Source organism: Lissotriton helveticus, chromosome 1_2 (genome assembly GCF_964261635.1).
Source record: "Lissotriton helveticus chromosome 1_2, aLisHel1.1, whole genome shotgun sequence".
In the NCBI taxonomy this organism is placed as follows: domain Eukaryota; kingdom Metazoa; phylum Chordata; class Amphibia; order Caudata; family Salamandridae; genus Lissotriton; species Lissotriton helveticus.
The window spans coordinates 134,258,769-134,276,308 of NC_136058.1; positions in this window are offsets into that span (position 1 = coordinate 134,258,769).

Consider the following 17,540-nt stretch of genomic DNA (forward strand, 5'->3'; position numbering starts at 1 on the left):
GCTCTTCAGGATGCCGAATGTTCGCTCAACCACATTCCTAGTACTGATGTGTGCCCTGTTGTAGCGCTGCTCTTGCGGGGTAGCTGGGTTGAGATAGGGCGTGAGGAGATATTCACGCAATGCGTATGCGCTGTCACCTGCAGGATGGGGAGAGAATGGTAATCAGCATTAATGGAATTATACATGTGGGGAAGGAGTGGATGGGGAGTACGATGATGCAGCTATTTGTACCTAGTAGGTGTCCCTCTCCGAATTCTCCGTTGATCAGGCGCCTGTGGAGGCCACAGTGACGGAAAATGTAGGCGTCATGTGTGCTCCCGGGAAATTGGGCTACAATGTCGGTAATGATCAACTTGGCATTGCACACCACCTGAACATTTATTGAATGATACGATTTCCGGTTGCGGTAAATGTATTCGGTGGCTGATGGAGGACAGATGGGGACATGCGTGCAGTCGACACACCCGATGACATGGGGGAATTGTGCCACCTGGTAGAATTCCCGTTTGGTGCGGGTTAGCTGCTGGGGGGTTCTGGGGAAGGTGATGTGGCGATTGAGAAATGTCAGCATGGCCTCTAGAAACCGGTGGAAAAAGCGTGATAAGGCACTTTGCGACACGCCTCCTGTCTCAGCTATTACCCCCTGGAAGCTTCCAGATGCAAGCAGGTGCAGGCAGCATAGCACCTGCACATGGGCAGGTATGGCGTTGGTCCGACGGGTCTCGTGCTGCAGTAAGGGTGTCAGGTCTGCTATTAGGTGCATTATCATGGCACGGTTCAGTCTGTACTTGACGTACACCTGTTCCTCGGTCTGCCCCAGCAAAGTGATGCGAACCCTGAAGATCCTGTCCTGTATCATCCTCCTGCGCTGGGCCTGGGCGTTGATCCTCCACCTCCTAGCAAGCACGTACAGGGCAGCCATTTTGGTGTACATGTGGGGTTTCCCAGGGCATTTATGAAGGGTAACTGATTGTCAGCACCTGCTGATGGGGTTTAAATTTTTTTTTCTGTCCTTCTGTTAACTTTACCTCCTGATTGTGATTCCCCTTATTTTGCTCATGCTAAATAGCGATTTTGGGGATTTCCGGTATTAGCGACTGTTCATGCATACCATTTCCATTCGTTATTGCCTATTCGGTATTTCCGAACTATTGCTTTGTGGTTCGGTATTTCCGAATGTCTGTTTAACGATTCGGTAATTTACCGCGGGGCCATTTAGCGGTTCTTTATTTTTTTCCGATTTTCGGTTTGATGCATTGCAATTTATGGTTTTGCGGTCGGTATCGGCCTGTTTTTCCGAATCGCTGTTTTACCGGGAGGTATTTCCGTTGATGCATATGCCTGTAAGTTCCTACTTCTCCAACTTTTAAATGCCACGCGCCCTGCCTTATGGGCAATGAGGTCAACATTGGGGGACTTATAAATATTTAAAAGGAAGGTTTTCACCTGTCAAAAGTGTTTGTTTTTGACAGGTTAAATTTGCAGTATAAAACCGCAACAGTCATGGTACCAATGGCAAGCCTGCAATCATGTCTGCACGGTCACAAAAGTGTATGGCACAATGGTAGCAACTCGTGACATTTAACTCACAGTCTCTGTGTCATTTACTAGGGTTTCATATGTAAATATGCAAATCTATGGTATGACAATTTCCTCATGTTGAAAATGAGAGGTCAAGCAATTTATCACAGGGTAGCAGGGGTAAAGTGCACATAGTTCTATAGTCAGCAAAGGTAAGTAAGAGGCAAGAAATTTGGGGTGACACTGCAGAAATGGCAAATTTCCTCCAGTGCCACTTTCCTTTTCTACTGTGCTTCTGTTGGGCATGAGCAATGGCTCATGTATCCTGGCCTGGTTGGCTCACTTGTCAGTTGTTCTTCTGTCCCAATATGGCCTTTCCAAATACATTTCTCCTCTGCTGTGTACTTAATAATCTACTTTTCCTTTTATACTGCTCTTGCAACCTTATCCTTTAGTATTTTTTCCACTGCCTCATCACACTGTTTCCTGTGTTGAAACTGCCCACATCCTCTCTTTTCCCTTTCACCAAGGATTCCATTGTCTTCTCTCCATCTGTTGTCTTGACTTGTGCCAGGTACCTGCTTCACTAAATCACCTCTAAGTGCAGTACTGGAATATTCCTCTACATTTGACCCTTTGTAACTGTTCGAACACTCTTTAGATGCTAACACAGGCAGATCTGACCTTGTACATAGCCCTCCCCCTCTCCGATATCCTGCCTACTGTACAACAGGAACATTTGTATTCTCTCCATTTTGTTTGACCCTCTCCAGCATGCCTCATTGCCAGCTCCATGCATGCCCCCATTAATGCCAGTGTGCCTGGAATAGCCAAATTCATTCCTATCCTGATCAATGTGTTTCAGGGTTGGCTCTGTCTTTTGTGGTCAGTTGCACAATATTGGTAGTTCTCCTCTGTTGCCTTCCTCTACATTGCACAATAATACATCTCTCCATTGTACTATTGGTGTCTGTCCCTTCTTGCATTTTAGTAATTGATGACCTCCTGCACCACCTTTACACTTCTTGCAATCATTTTTTGTTGCAACTGTGTCCTCAGTTCATTTGATTTCCCTTATCATTTTATCATCTCATAGTCAATGCAGCAATGAGACTTTTAAGCCTCTCTGCGTTCCTTCCTGTACAAGCTCAATGATGCTCCTTATGGCACTTTTCCAGGAATATTAAGCTGTTACTGTGTGAGTAGTTTACTGGCTGCTAGAGAGAAGGAAGCACAGGGGATTGCATGTGAGAATAGTGAGCTGCTGATATTTAAGTTTGGTAGCCAAGCAAGTGTTAACAAAGAGAAATATAGGCTGCCTATGTGAAAGAGTGCGAGCACTTGATACATGAGTTGAAGGAAGGGCTTTGAAGTCAAGGAACAAATGTGGATAGGAAGAGGGATTGAGTCTGTAGTGAGAGAGTAAACTAGAAGAAGGCATGGAACCTGTGGTGAGAGTGGAGAAGGAGTGAAACATGGAACATCTAATTGGAGTGTGTTAAATGGATGGTGTATTTGGTGAGAAAGTTAAGCAGAAGAAGAACTCATGGAACCATCGGTGCCTCTTCTCCTTAACTCTCACAATTGGTGAAATGGGAAGAGAAAAGGACAAGCATGGGATCTATTGTGTGAGAGTTGAGAAGGGGACATGTAGTATGTGATTGAACCCATGTCATAGGAACCTATGATGATAGGAGCAGCAGATGTGAAGCAACAAACATGTAGTGTGAGAGCTGACAACATAGTACTGAGTCTGTGGTGAGAGAGAAGAAGGGGTGAAGTCTATATTGTATCATAATAGAAGGGAATGGTATAGAGCCTAGGATGAATCAGTGGAAGGGGTATGGATCCTATGATAAGTGACAGGAAAGGAAACATAGGCAGCACCTCTGCTGAGAGTGTAGAAGGTAAAAGGTTGCTTTAAAATAATTTACATGGTTGCTTAGTACTGGTGGATAGGAAGTAAAATACTAGAGAAAGAGAATGTTCCATGTGAGGTTGTAATAAACTAGGAGTGTGTCTATAGTGGTCCATCTAACAGATATAAAGAGTAGGTGGGACACATTAATTTCTTAAGAACACAAGTATATTTCTGTATCACTTTATCCCTTTGACAAGTACATTTTCACACCCCTGGTCTTTAGGGGTTCACGAAATCTGAACGTTGAAAGGAACCATATTTTATTTACTAAAAAAAAAGAAAGTTAAACAGTTGCTGAATAAGAATATCTACCAAACTACGCTTCTTAATGCAAGTGCCTGACAAGGCTTGTTGGTAGTGTGAAAAGAATCTGCAGGTTAGATACTGCACTTAAAAAAAAAAAGCTTTTACATAAAGAGTGCCAAAATAGGATGACCCTCTGGAGCCATTGTACTTCAGTACTTCAGGAGACTTGGTGTCTTGACACAATAAATGCTTCACTCTATCTACGCACTCTATGTCCTGTGATCAGAGGAATTCCCTTTTTTCATTTTTAGTTTGGGCTGCTAGGGAAGAGCCCATTTGTTTTTCCAGAGTGATTATCAACGTTCATGGTGCACTCACATCATCAGAGTGAAACTGAAAATAAAAAGAACCATTTGGCTTATTTTACTTTCACTTTCATCATATCCCAGCCCCCAGAGCCCTGATTTTGATGGGGGTTTGTGATATCCCCATCTCTATGATAATATTGTAGTAGTAGTAATCTTGCCTCTCTCTCCCTTATTTCTATAGTTCTGATATATGACAGTCTAGACTGTATATAGGTCATAGTGTTAGTGACTGTTGCTCTGTAGAATCAGTTCTTCTTTCTACGTGGTTGGATGAGATCTTCTAATGAGAATAAACTTCAATCAAGATCACCTTAATTTGTCTGGTTGCAGTTACTTAAAATTTCACAGTGGCGTAGTCGGCAGTTTCTACATCTTCAAGAATATCTCAACACCTATGAACTTTCATTATTAATTGCAGTGAGAGACTATTCGTTTTAACGCTCACTTTGGGGCTCTAACACAATTTTTCTTGCTTGTAAAACCTAGCAGGAAAGTTATCCTTCCTCTCCACCACTTTCTAGCACTTATTAATGAGTTGGGAGCATTTCAACACATGCTCGTCTTAGTTTTAAATTTAATACTGGGAGCTTTTCGTGGCTTACTCTTATGCTTAAAATAATGTGCATGTAATGGTGGTTTCACAGTATTATATGTAAAAAAAATGTATTCGACTTATGTAGGAGTGGATGCTAGGTGAGCAAGCTACATTCAAAATGTTGAAGCGCGAGCTGAATTTGAATGTAAACATACGTTGCAGCGCGAGCCTTATTTGAAATTAAACATTTAAAGATTCTGAGCTTACTCGAGTGTCTTCAGTTGCTTCCTTCTACTTCCAACGTTGACATCATAACAGGAGTGGAGGAGGTTGCACAACCAAGAAGTGACGTATCCACGTTGGACATCTCAGCGTATCCGTGCTCTACTTCCTTAACATCGTGCGTCAACACATTGGTGAAGCTTGTACGTGGTGGCCATTTTAGATGCTCAGAGGTCTCCAAGCAACACATACACACAGCTGATCGGCATACCAATTCTCTTCATCGTGCATTTCAAATTGTTGTTCGATTTGCACGCTTGATTTTTCCATTGCCACATTTCAGTGATATGCGCGTTTGATTATGCGCATCATATGTATCCTAATGCTAAGTTTTCAGCGATACCCACGCTTGAATCTCATCAATTTAATGAGGGTTTATGCTGATCTATACAGTGATACACACATTTTATAAACATCGCACGCTTGGATTTCATCGACATTATGTGTGTTTCTACTGATCTATACGGCGATACACACGCTTCATGAACTTCTGACTAATTTCACAGTTGGTGTCTTTTTAGACAAACTTGTTTACAGTTGTGGGCATTCGTATTTTATGATGTATTCTTTATGATACATGTTTTAAATTTTAGCAATTTTCGTTTTATGCCTCAAGTGATTGCTATACAATTGATGATTAGAGTATTAGTAAGAAAAATATTGAATGCTCATGTTTATCTTAAAATTATTTTACAATATTATACTTTCATACGAGCAAGTTCTAACTATCTTTGTTAAACTTCACTTGTATATTTTATTTATATGTTTGGTGCCATGCAGAACGTTACTGCTCCTCCGTTTTTTTCTTGCTTTTCCTGGTGAGCCTCCAAAAAGTTTTTGAGCGGTATGCTAGAGTGTGTGGAGCATCTTTAAGTGCTGAAAGGAAAACATCATTGTTACTTCACTGTTTAGGCTCTGAAGGGCAAGATGTTTTTGATCATTTCCTGGAATTATTAGCTTCTGAAGCAGAGGGTCTTAATGACTACGAAATTTGCATCTGTAAACTAGATAAGCATTATCTTCCTAAAATCAGCACGATTTTAGAAAGATTTCATTTTGGTAAAAGAATGCAGAAGACGAAGAAACAGTGGAAGGTTATTTAACTGATTTAAGAAAATTCGCTTCATTGTGTAAATTTGAAAGTTTAACTGATGGGCATACCCGTGATCTATTTATGTTATGGTTGTAACATGGATAAGGTAAGGGAAGAACTATGGTTACGAGATGAGCCCACACTTGATGAAGTTGTTGCTGTAGCAAAGAGAATGGAGCATTCACTCAAGTGCATTGCTATCATCAAAAAATATAATTTAAAAGATACTCAGGTACAAAGTGTCATTGACAAAAAACCTGATACTAGAAGTAAAGTTAATGAGAAAAATGTCTTAAGAAAAGATAACACAAGAAAAGGAAAATTCAATACCATACGTAATATGTGTTCTCCATCTATGAAAGAAGAGCTTATGAGCTTCCTGGGGATGATAGAATATTACGCAAAGTTTGTTAAGGGATTTGCGGATTGCATTACTAATATGAGATCACTTTTAAGAAAGGGTGTCAATTTTGTCTGGTCTAAAGAGTGTCAAGATGAATTTGTCTTAGTTAAAGAGAAATTGTGTAATGCTTCTTTCTTACATAGTTTTGACACTAAACTCAAGTCAATTTTAACTACGGATGCCAGTGAAAAGGGTCTATGTGCTGTTTTGCAACAGGTTGTTCCACATGGGATGAAAATCATAATGTTTCTTTCAAGAGATTTGAGGGATCCTGAAACACGTATTCAGTTGTAGAACGTGCTGTTTTTTTGGGCCATGAGAAAACTTAAGAGATTTTTGTGGGGTGTAGATTTTGAAATTAGAACAGACCGCAAACCATTGGTAGAAATTTTTGATAGAAAAGGGATTGGACTTTATATCTAGTCGCATAACGAAATGGATTATTGGTCTCCAAGAATACTCTTTTTCCCTTAGGTACATTCCAGGTGTTGATAATAAGATCACTGATGTTTTATCACGTTTGGTATACAGTAGGCATTGAAATAAGTACAATATTTTAGGGAGGACCGACATTTTGATGGCGTTAAGTCTGCCCAGCCATGACATCATCAGGGGTTTCCACCTTTGTAAGTCTTCCAACACAGCCCGCCTACACTTCCGCCAGTTGATTTGTGTCCATGTATCCAAGGTGGGGGTTAGCTTAAGGCCTAGGTATTGGATAAGGTCGGCGGCCCACCGGTATGGCGCAAGCCCCTCCAAAATTGGTACCTCCTCCTTAGGGATTGTCAGATTCAAGACCCAAGATTTGCCATGATTGATTTTAAGGCCTGAAGCCCGTTCGAAGGTTTGTAGTAGGGAGTGTAAAGCCGGGAGAGATGTCATCCTCAAAAAGTGCCACATTGTTCTGTTTGCACCCTATAGGGATGCCATGTATGTCTGCCCGAGGCCCCAAGGGGTCAGGAAGACTTGTGGACCATTAGGGGTGAAAGAGCAATCCGATGCGTGGGTAGCTCGCCTAACACTATATTTTTTGGGGGGAAAATCCTTGAGGCATAGTGGGTATCCTGTCCCACCTAGGCAGGGCAAATTGAGGAAAACGCCTTAATTTTTCTCCAAAGGGGTAGAAAGACTGTTGAGCCATTTAGAAATGTGGGTCAGGCCCAATGCCTGGTTAGATTCCCCTCCCCAAATTGTAATGTAAAAAAACCAATAACTATCCCTGGTGTATAGTGTGCTCTCTGCACCCCTGAGGGGCGGAATGTGGGCAAATCCTCAATCAGTTGCCAGTGGATTAAAAAGATTGATGGGCTCTTTAGCAGAGAAGACTGGGCCTTATGTCTGCGTGTATACTCATCCCTATAATCTTTGGGGGAAAAAATCCCTAACGTCTATTGGACTTTTTGCCTCCACCCCACCAGGGCAGATTGGAGGTGAACATCCAATCTGCCCAGTAGGGACAAAAACCTGTTGTTGCTTCTTTAAGGGTGATCGTTAATGCATGAATCTTGAGCAGGCTGCCCAACCCTCTTGTTAAGGTAAATAAAATAATCCCTGATGTCTAGTGGCCTTTGGGACACCTGGGAGACAGACTGAAGGAAAACCTGACAATCAGCCCCCAGGGAGGGCAGAAAACATATTGGGCACTTTAAGATCAGGCTCTTTAGGAGTGGGTTAAGGCATGATACTAGGGCATTCTGCCACTCCCCATATTAAAAAAAAAGGACTGGGGCCTCATTTACAAGGCTATTGCGCAGCCGGTGCATCACTATTTTGACACACCGGCGGCACAGTGTGCCTACCCATATTTACAAAGCCAGGTAAAGTCACCCTGCATGACTTTTCATGGCCTTGTAAATATGGGCCCTTTCTTGAATTACTCTGCTTGAAAGGGTGTTGCTGAGGGTGTTCCCCTTGAAACATTCAAGGAACATGACCCATTCCCAGATTTACAAAGTTTTATATAGCTAGGAATGTGTCAGAATCCTACGCCTCCCCAGGGGAGGCATAGTAGTGGGGCAACGGGCGAAATACATTTATTTCTCCTTGTTTATTCCTCTTTTGCATTCTGCAGCATGCATACAAAGAGGAAAATGACATCAATGAAAGATGTCCCTTCCTGCACAAAAACACTCTTCCCCGCAATGCAGGCACCCTTGCAACATGATAAAAGGGTACCTGCGCTGGCACATGACAGCCAATTGTGCACCTGGGCAGGGGAACGTACACAGATGACTTGTATTGTTGTTAATACGACATATCCCTGTGCTTTTAAAATGATGCAACTCAGCGCAGCAAAATGGCCCCCGTTGTCAAGTGGGATTCCTGCACCCAAGAAGATAGAATGACTGTTGGTCTCTTTAGGGGCAAGGCTAAGGTTCAATGGGGGAAGGGATGGTTAGAGAAACAGTTTGGCTCTTTCGGGCTGGCGGTCAGACTCAATGCTTTTTATGTCTGTCACAAAACATTTTTGGTGAACAAATAAATAACCCCTGGTGATTAGTGAGCCTTCTTTCTCCCCCTGCCCCTACTATTGATAATTGGGGTAAACACCCAATCCCCCCAGGGAGTCAGATAGACTGAATTCCTCTTTTTGTGTGGCAGGAGCACTTTCCTATACCTGGCTGACATTCCCCCTGCCCCCTGGTGTCAAGTGGGTGGATCACTCCTTCTGAATCGCCCTCCTGTGGTGATCCCAAGCAAGGATCCACTCAGGATTGATAGCATTGGAACAGGGATATTCTCCCCTTTCCAATCATAACACCCTGTGAAATTGTAAGTAACTGCAACCAGACAAATTAAGGTGATCTTAATTGAAGTTTATTCTCATTAGAAGATCTCATCCAACCAGGTAGAAAGAAGAACTGCTTCTACTCAGCAACAGTCACTAACACTATGACCTACATACAGTCTAGACTGTCATACATCAGAACCATAGAAATAAGGGAGAGAGAGGCAAGACTACAACTACTACAATATTATCATAGAGATGAGGTTATCACACATCTCCATTCTTAACAACTAAAACTAGAAATAAAAATAACATTACACATATTCTTTAAGATAACATGGACGTTTGGTTGATCTAGAGGATCTTCGGAGATTTAACAGACTAGGTGGATCGACCCCATTATTGTTTTATTTAATCCTTCCTTACATCTGAACTGTGTTCATCATCAAGACCATTCATCAGCTCATGTTTCCTTTTCACCATGACTACTCTGTTGAGGTTCCGCACACGATGGTCCTGTGTTTTGATCATGTTGGTGAAGACTTTGATAACCAACATGGGATAAAGATACTTTGAACTAGAGTTTCCCATTACACCAGGACATTTAATTGCCACTAAATCTCCAACATTCACCTTTAAAGACTTTACAATTTTCTTTTTATCAAAAGAGTATTTACTTTGTATAGCCTTCTGATTTTCTTTTAATTGTACATCCTCACTTTTGCATTCACAATCTTTTCCTTTGGAAGAAGAATAATTGTTAACCCGAAAAGGTTTGAGACGTGTAATACGTATTCTGCCATGAAAGAGTAAAAATGGTGTCTTTCCTGTGGTAGAATGAGGAGCTAACCTGTATTGTTCAATTTGTTTAAGAACCTCTCTTCTCCATTCCAATGACAAGGATTTAGCCAGTGTTATCGTTTCCTTCAAAACTCTGTTAAACCTCTCCACCATCCCATTAGCCTCAGGAGGATAGAGATAACATTTTGTATGCATTATACCATGTGACAACAGGAATTCTTCCATTTCTTTTGAAATCAGTTAAACACTGTTGGAAATGGCCCTTTATGCAGGGTTATCCCCAAACTTTTTGCTTCTTCCTCCCTTGTTTTTCCTGACCTGTGGTTGTTGGCAATAGGACTCTGGACACTTTACCACTCCTGATCAGTGCTAAAGTGCATATGCTCTCTGTATAAATTGATGTATGGATTAGTGATTCCAGGATTGGTGTGTTTGGTTTACTTGTCAGACCCTAGTACAGTGCACTGTACTAGGATCTGACAGGACCTCCAAGATGCTCTAAGCTAGTAAGTATCGTATTACTCACGGGACGGGATTACACACATGGCTGGGCCAGCTGCAGGAGTAATGTATCTGGTTCCAGCGGAAGGACTGCATCTTCAAAAAGGTGCAGCGCTCTCAGCTTGGCGGGTAGGTACTGCGCATGTTCTAGCTTAAATAGATAAGTAACTAGGAGTTGCCAAACTGCGGTGAAGTGGGTATCACATGCTTGGAGACGCGCTATAAAGAGTTCCATGGTTATGACATGCCATAAGCACACATACCAAGCGTCGAGAGGAGGTTTCTCCGTCCTCTTCCAGTATAGTGCTATAAGTTGCTTGGCTGCTCCAAGCATATGCAATGCTATAATCCAATCGCTTCGGGTGATAGCCTTTAAGTAAGCCAGTTTGATGCCCAATAGGATACTGTTTGTAGATTCAGGCAGGGGGAAACAAAGTACTTGTTTGATATGACTAAGGACCTCTTTCAAGAACAAAGTCAGTAATGGGCAGGCCCACCAGATGTGTATGAAATCGCCAGATGCAGCCAAACACCTCCAGCACAAGGGAGAAGAGGCAGGGAACATTTTATGCAAATGCTCCGGTGTGTAATACCATTGTATCATGATTTTGTATGCATTTTCCCTTTGTGGGATACTGCGATAGACCTTGGACATGTCGCGCCATAAACGACCCCACTGTGAGGTTGTAATTTCCGTGTCGGACGTCCACTGCCACCTACGCTGGTATAGGTGAGTAGGTATCGCAGGGGGTGCTGTAAAATCTGATACGTGCGAGATATGAGGCCCTTTGACTCGTCAAAGGAGTAGACCAGCCGCTCAAGGGGGGTGCATGGTCGAGTTGCTGCCTGTTGCATCTCCTCCAAGGTGACCCAATGCTGTAGCTGCGCATATTGCAGTTCATTACCCAGCGGGAGGTTAAATTCTTCTCTACACTGCACAAACGTTTTAAGTACACCCCCCTCGTAGAGGTCACAGACCACTATGCATCCCCTCTGTACCCACCTATCGAAAGCCTCGGAGCGGTAGGCATGGCGAAAATAACGTCTTGCCTGCGATGTGAGTGTGGGGAGAGGGGAAGGTTGTAAGGCACCTGCGCAACGCAACCCTGTCCCAGATGTCCAATAACATTTTTATGGGAACTGCCATATAGGCGCTTCTAGAACAAGCTGTACGGTGGAGCAATGTGAGGTCCCAGATGGTACGCCCAGTGACCATCCTGTCCATATGGAACCAGATATTGTCACTTTCAGGGGTCGTCCACTCTGATATGAAGCGGAGATGGGAGGCCAAATAATACTCCAAAAAGTTAGGACATGCTAGCCATCCTCAACATAAGAATTTTCTGGGAAAATCTCGGTCTATGCCCACCCCAAATGAACATAGTAATGTCACGCTGAAGGCCCTGGATCTGATGCTGCGGGATCGGGGTGGGTAGGCATTGAAATAAGTACAATATTTTAGCGAGGACCGACATTTTGATGGCGTTAAGTCTGCACAGCCATGACATCATAAGGGGTTTCCACCTTTGTAAGTCATCCAACACAGCCCGCCTACACTTCCGCCAGTTGATTTGTGTCCATGTATCTAAGGTGGGGGTTAGCTTAAGGCCTAGGTATTGGATAAGGTCGGCGGCTCACCGGTACGGCGCAAGCCCCTATAAAGTTGGGAACCTCCTCCTTAGGGATTGTCAGATTCAAGACCCAAGATTTGCCATGATTGATTTTAAGGCCCGAAACTCGCTCGAAGGTTTGTAGTAGGGAGTGTAAAGCCGGGAGAGATATAGGCGGGCCTGTGAGTGTGAGGATGAGGTCATCCGCAAAAAGCGACACCTTGTTCTGTCTATAGGGATGCCATGTATGTTTGCCCTTTGCCTAATCATCTCCGCAAGGGGCTCCACAACAAGGGCAAATATCAGAGGTGATACAGGGCATCCCTGCCGGGTACCCCTGTGAATGGGGAAAGACTCAGTGAGTTGCTCATTGACCCGAACCATTGCCTGTGGGGACAGATATGGCACCATGATCCTAGAGATCATGTTCCCGCCTAGCCCGACTCTCTGCTACACCGCCCGAAGGAAAGTCCAATCCACCCGGTCAAACGCCTTCTCCGCATCAAGTGATAGAAGACGAGCTGGTATGTTCCAGCCGTGCACTTTCCCCACCAAGTGTGCGAGCCTTCGGACATTATCCGCCCCTTGACGATTACGGATGAAGTCGACTTGGTCAGGCTTCACCAAACCTGGCGTGTGGGGATCCAGATGTTTGGCAAGAATTTTGGTATACATTTTAAGGTCGGTGTTCAGAAGCGCTATGGGATGGTAGGAGGCGCATAACGCGGGATCCTTCCCTGGTTTGGGTATAAGTGCTATTTCTGCCATGCCCATGGAAGGTGTCGGACCGTCTGCGTCCAAGAAAGAATTGTACAATCGCAAGAGGTGGGGCACAAACTGAGCCTGGAACATGCGGTAGAAGGCCAATGGCAGGCCGTCTGGACCCAGAGTCCTTCCAAGTGGGAGGGCCTTCAACGCCGCCACCATTTTCTCCGCAGTTAGATGCCCCTCCAGAGCCTGAGCATGGTGAGGATGTAATAGGGTCCAAGTACACTGAATTTACGCATTCTCGATGAGCTCTGGGGGTGGCGACTCTGCCTCGTAAAGCGCAGCATAGTAGGCCCGGAACGCCTCGCACTTGGCCCGCTCCGAGGTGACCCGAGGACCGTCTGGGAGTTGAATATTAGCTATGTGCACCTTCGCTACCCGTGCTCTCAGACGCCTCGCCAATATCCTGCCTACCTTATCTCCCCCTTCATAATACCACTGATTCAGGGCTAACAGGGATATTTCCGCTTTATTTACCCGCAAAACGCAAAGTTGCCCCCGGAGGTTTGCAAGCCGCCATCAAGATGCGAGAGAGGCCTGAACCTGGTCTTGTTTTTCTGCTGCCTTAATGTCTGCAGAGAGGCTATCCTCCAGAAGTCGGGCCTTGCGCGCCCTGTAATCGAGAGTGAGGTGATATGACCTTGAATCGTGGCTTTGAAGGTATCCCACACCACAGGGAAGGGCGTCTCAGGGATATCATTGTTTGCGAAGTAAGAGTCAACGGCAACCCGTATGCTCTCCACATCTGCCAGTTCCCGCAGGACACTCGGCAGCAGGCACCATCGCGGAGCATGGAGGGGGCAAGCGGCCGGGTCCTGCAGATGAAACTTGACGTGAGCGTGATCAGAGAGTGAAATTGCAGACATAGATTTCGCCAGCAAATCTCGCACCATGGCATGTGAGATAAATAGATAATCAATGTGTGAGTACGAGCGATGCACATGGGAGTAGTATGAGAAGTCCCGCGCCTCCGGCGAATGGTATCGCCATGCATCCATCAAGCCTAGGTCCGCTATTTGTGCACGAAGCACTAAAGACATGGCCTGCCCCATTCAAATGTGTGCCCCTGGGGTCCACACCAGGGTCCCATACTAGCTTAAGGTCGCCCCCCAAGATTAGTGAAGGATCACCCTGTGGGACATGATCCCTCAAGAGTGCTCGGAGGTAGGAGTCCTGCATTTGGTTAGGTGCATAAACATTGCACAGCGTGAATTGGCGCCTCCCAATTTCAATACCCACTTTAATAAGGCGTCCGTCTGAGCTTCGGAAAGCTTTGATTCCCCCCTGCCTGACACCATTCCTACACAGAATTGCCACCCCAGCCGTTTTAGTGAGCGCCGTGGCCCAGAATTGGAAAGGGTATTTAGGATGCGCCATGCGCTGAACATCTCCTTTTAAAAGGTGAGTTTCTTGGAGAAATATAATGTGAGGGTTGTGCTGGAGGAGGTAGCGCCTTACCTGTCGCCGCTTGTTCGGAGAGTTGAGCCCCTTGACATTAAGGGAGATGACCTTTAAAGGGCTAGGAAGGGCCATGGTTGTTGCTTACCCCAAGTTAATCCTCTGAGCCACCATAGGGAGCAGCGCTGATGAAGGGAATCGGCGCGCAGGTAATTTCTGGCTTATCAGGGGGCCCACACCACCGCCACAGAAGTACCCTCCCGCCACACTTAGGAAGGTAGAGAAGTAAGAAAAAGAGGGACAGAAAAGCAAAAGAACACAATGGTGAAGAATGGTATACGAACAGGGCCATATTATTTTGTTCCCTTGGCAGGGCATCCTGCACCAAGCGGTTTAGATGAACCCAGAGATGTCACTCCCTCAGGAACAATTGGTCTAGGTTAGCAGCCTCTCTCAAGGTCATCCAATGGGAAAGCCGCAGCTTCCCCCACCCTATAGATGAGGAACTGGGGAATTGGTTTAGGCGAGGCAGCAATCTGAAAACCTAGGGAAGAGAGGGCATTGCAACAAGATCTTGTCTCGTACGTCGACACGGGTGCACGCATATTCTATCATGGGGTCGATGGGTGAGAAGCAGACTCCTCCCTATCCCTTTCAAGGGACCGTATATGCGCAATGATGGCCTGTGAGGCTGATTGCTCGTCCATGGGCGGAGAGCGTCGACGTCGACGAACAGTAGACCAAGTAGGCTTGGCAGGCACCCGCTCTGGACGCTGGCTGGTGGCGATGTCGGCAGCCTAAGCATCTACGCTGCCTCCATTTATGACCGCACCACTCTGCGCTTGGATTCCCATTGAAAGATGAGGGCAAAGGGATGCCCCACTGATACGAAATTAACATACTCCGCAGCTTCTCGGTTACAGGTTTAAAAGCCCGGCGGCGTCGTAGGGTGTTAGGTGCCAAATCTTGGAAGATCTGGATCTTGTGCCCATTGTAGCTGAGATCTGGCTTGGCACGTACCGCCCTGAGAATAGCCTCATTCTCCGTAAAGAAATGGACGCTGGTTAAAATGTCTGGGATGAGACCCAGCCTCCCCACGGGCCCAGATACCCAATGGGCCCGATCCAAAGCCGGCGGAGAGGCGTCAGCATCCCCCCAGACCTCGTGAAGGAGTTGCACCACGTACCACGTAGGTCATAATGTCTTTCCCCTCTGCCCCGAGTAGAACCCCCCCGGATGCGGAGGTTGTTCCGGCGACTCCGATTCTCCAAATCCTCCTGCTTCACTCGTTGCTCTATGTGCTGTTCCTCCAGTGTAGCCAGTCGTTGCCATAGTTGCTCTTGGCCCTCCGTGCGTGCACCGACTGTATTCTCCAATCAATCCACCCGTTCCCCCAAGTCGGCAACCTGTCTTCTAAGTTCCTGTACGCACGAATGAACCTCCGGGCGCAGGGATCCAATTTCCGTCTTGAGTTTGGACATAAAGGAGGCCATAAATGCCTGGGTCACTGGTGTTGAGTCCCCCGCCACCTGCGGCGTCACTTCTGTGGGAGCAGATGACCCCACCTTGCCCCACATGGACGACACTGGATTGTCTTTGGGGGCCGCTGCCGGAACCTCCTTGCCTCCTCTGGAACGTGTCATCGTCAGACCGCCGGTGGCCCCATAGCTATCTGGATAGCGTGATCCTTGCGGGTTCGTTGTGATGTACACTAAAAGGCCCACCTCCCAACCAGAACCACAGTCCTCCCTGCCGTACAGTATCCAAGACTGCCGCAGGGTGATTCCAATGCAAAGGATCCTCAACTCTGCCTCTAGTCCCCCAAGACGTGATTCATATCTCCCCGGAGTCTACCGCCTCTCAGCCCTCCCCACAACAGCTTCAACAGGCAGTTCACTCCAGGCGCTAAGATGGCCGCCACTCCGGGGCGGGGATTTCGCGTGTCCTCTTCCAAGGTCTCTGCTATCCTAGGGAAGTCCACACCACCCTGCACACTACTCTTAGGTCAGGTCGATGTTAAGCCCTGCGGGGTCAGCTACCCAGTCTGAGCAGCTGGAGGGTAACTAGCGCCCTTTCCCAAGACCAGTGCACTGCTTCTGGCACCAGGTAATTCATAGCGCCTGGAGTGAACTGCCTGTTGAAGCTGTTGTGGGGAGGGCTGAGAGCCGATAGACTCCGGGGAGATATGAATCGCGTCTTGGGGGACCAGGCAATTCATATGCACAATGGGGATAACACCCCATTGTGCATATAGGGTGTTATCCCCATTCTGCATGGTGTTATCCCCGTCTTCATGCGGGGGACAGCACCCCAATCCCCACCATGAGCCTCCCCACACCACTCTGGGCCACCGGTGCGTTGTCTTCCTCAGGCACCCTGCTCTCCCCCAGCCAGCCCAGGGCAGGTTGCAGGTGTCACGGGCCCAATGGCAGGCGATCCAGTGCATCCAGGCCGCCCCACACTGTTGATACACGATGGCAGGGTTTTCACGGCCCACTGGACCTCTCTGCCGAGCCCCCCAGTCTTCTATCTATGTGCTGTGGCGCAAGTGTCCCAGCTCCACGTGTGCGCTACTAACCATCGCGTTGTAACTCCCGGGCCTTAAGAGTGCAGGCAAGGCTGACTGGCACCTCCAGGCCTCCCCGCTCCAAAATCCCGAAATGGCGGAACATCCACTCCGGGCCAGGTGTTCCCCCCTCTGTCATTCAGTCGCCAGTATTCAGCCGTCCTTCTATGCCCTCCAGCCGGCGTCGCGCGGGCTGTAGGCCCCACGGGTGCAGTGATGCGCAGCCTAATGTCCCAAGGCCGCCCGACGTGGAGTCCCAAAATGGCAGGGAGGCTCACGCCATGCTGAATCCCTTGCTGCAGCCCCCAGTCTCAGCAGCGCTGTACCTGCTGTGCTCTCCGGTATCACTGGAGTTCAGGATCCGCACCGTTGGAGTCCTACAGGTGTGCACCGTAGGTCAGATCCCGCCCAGCTGGAAAGACGTCTCCCGCCGCTTCCAGCCCCGGGGCAGTTTCTGCTGATGCAACCTTCAGGAGCTGCAGCCGCCACCAGTCGTTCAGGAGCTGACACAGCGCTTGGTTCCTGCCACCGCTGCGGTCGGTCCCCGACTTGCAGGGACCCTAGGGACTCGCCAGGCCCCAAGAGAGCCCCTCCAGCAACCTCTCAAAATGGCGGTCAGCTTCGCCGGTCCACCGAGTCCCAGCCACCCCTCTCGTCATGGACGCTGCCGAGCAGTGTGGAGCTCTTCGACAGGGCCCCTAAGCCCCAGCTATCAAGGTCCACCCCAAGGGTTACAGCCGCAGCTTCCAGGAGCACTTTACAGGGCAGGCCTCGCCAGGCCACACAGACGCCTCCAGCC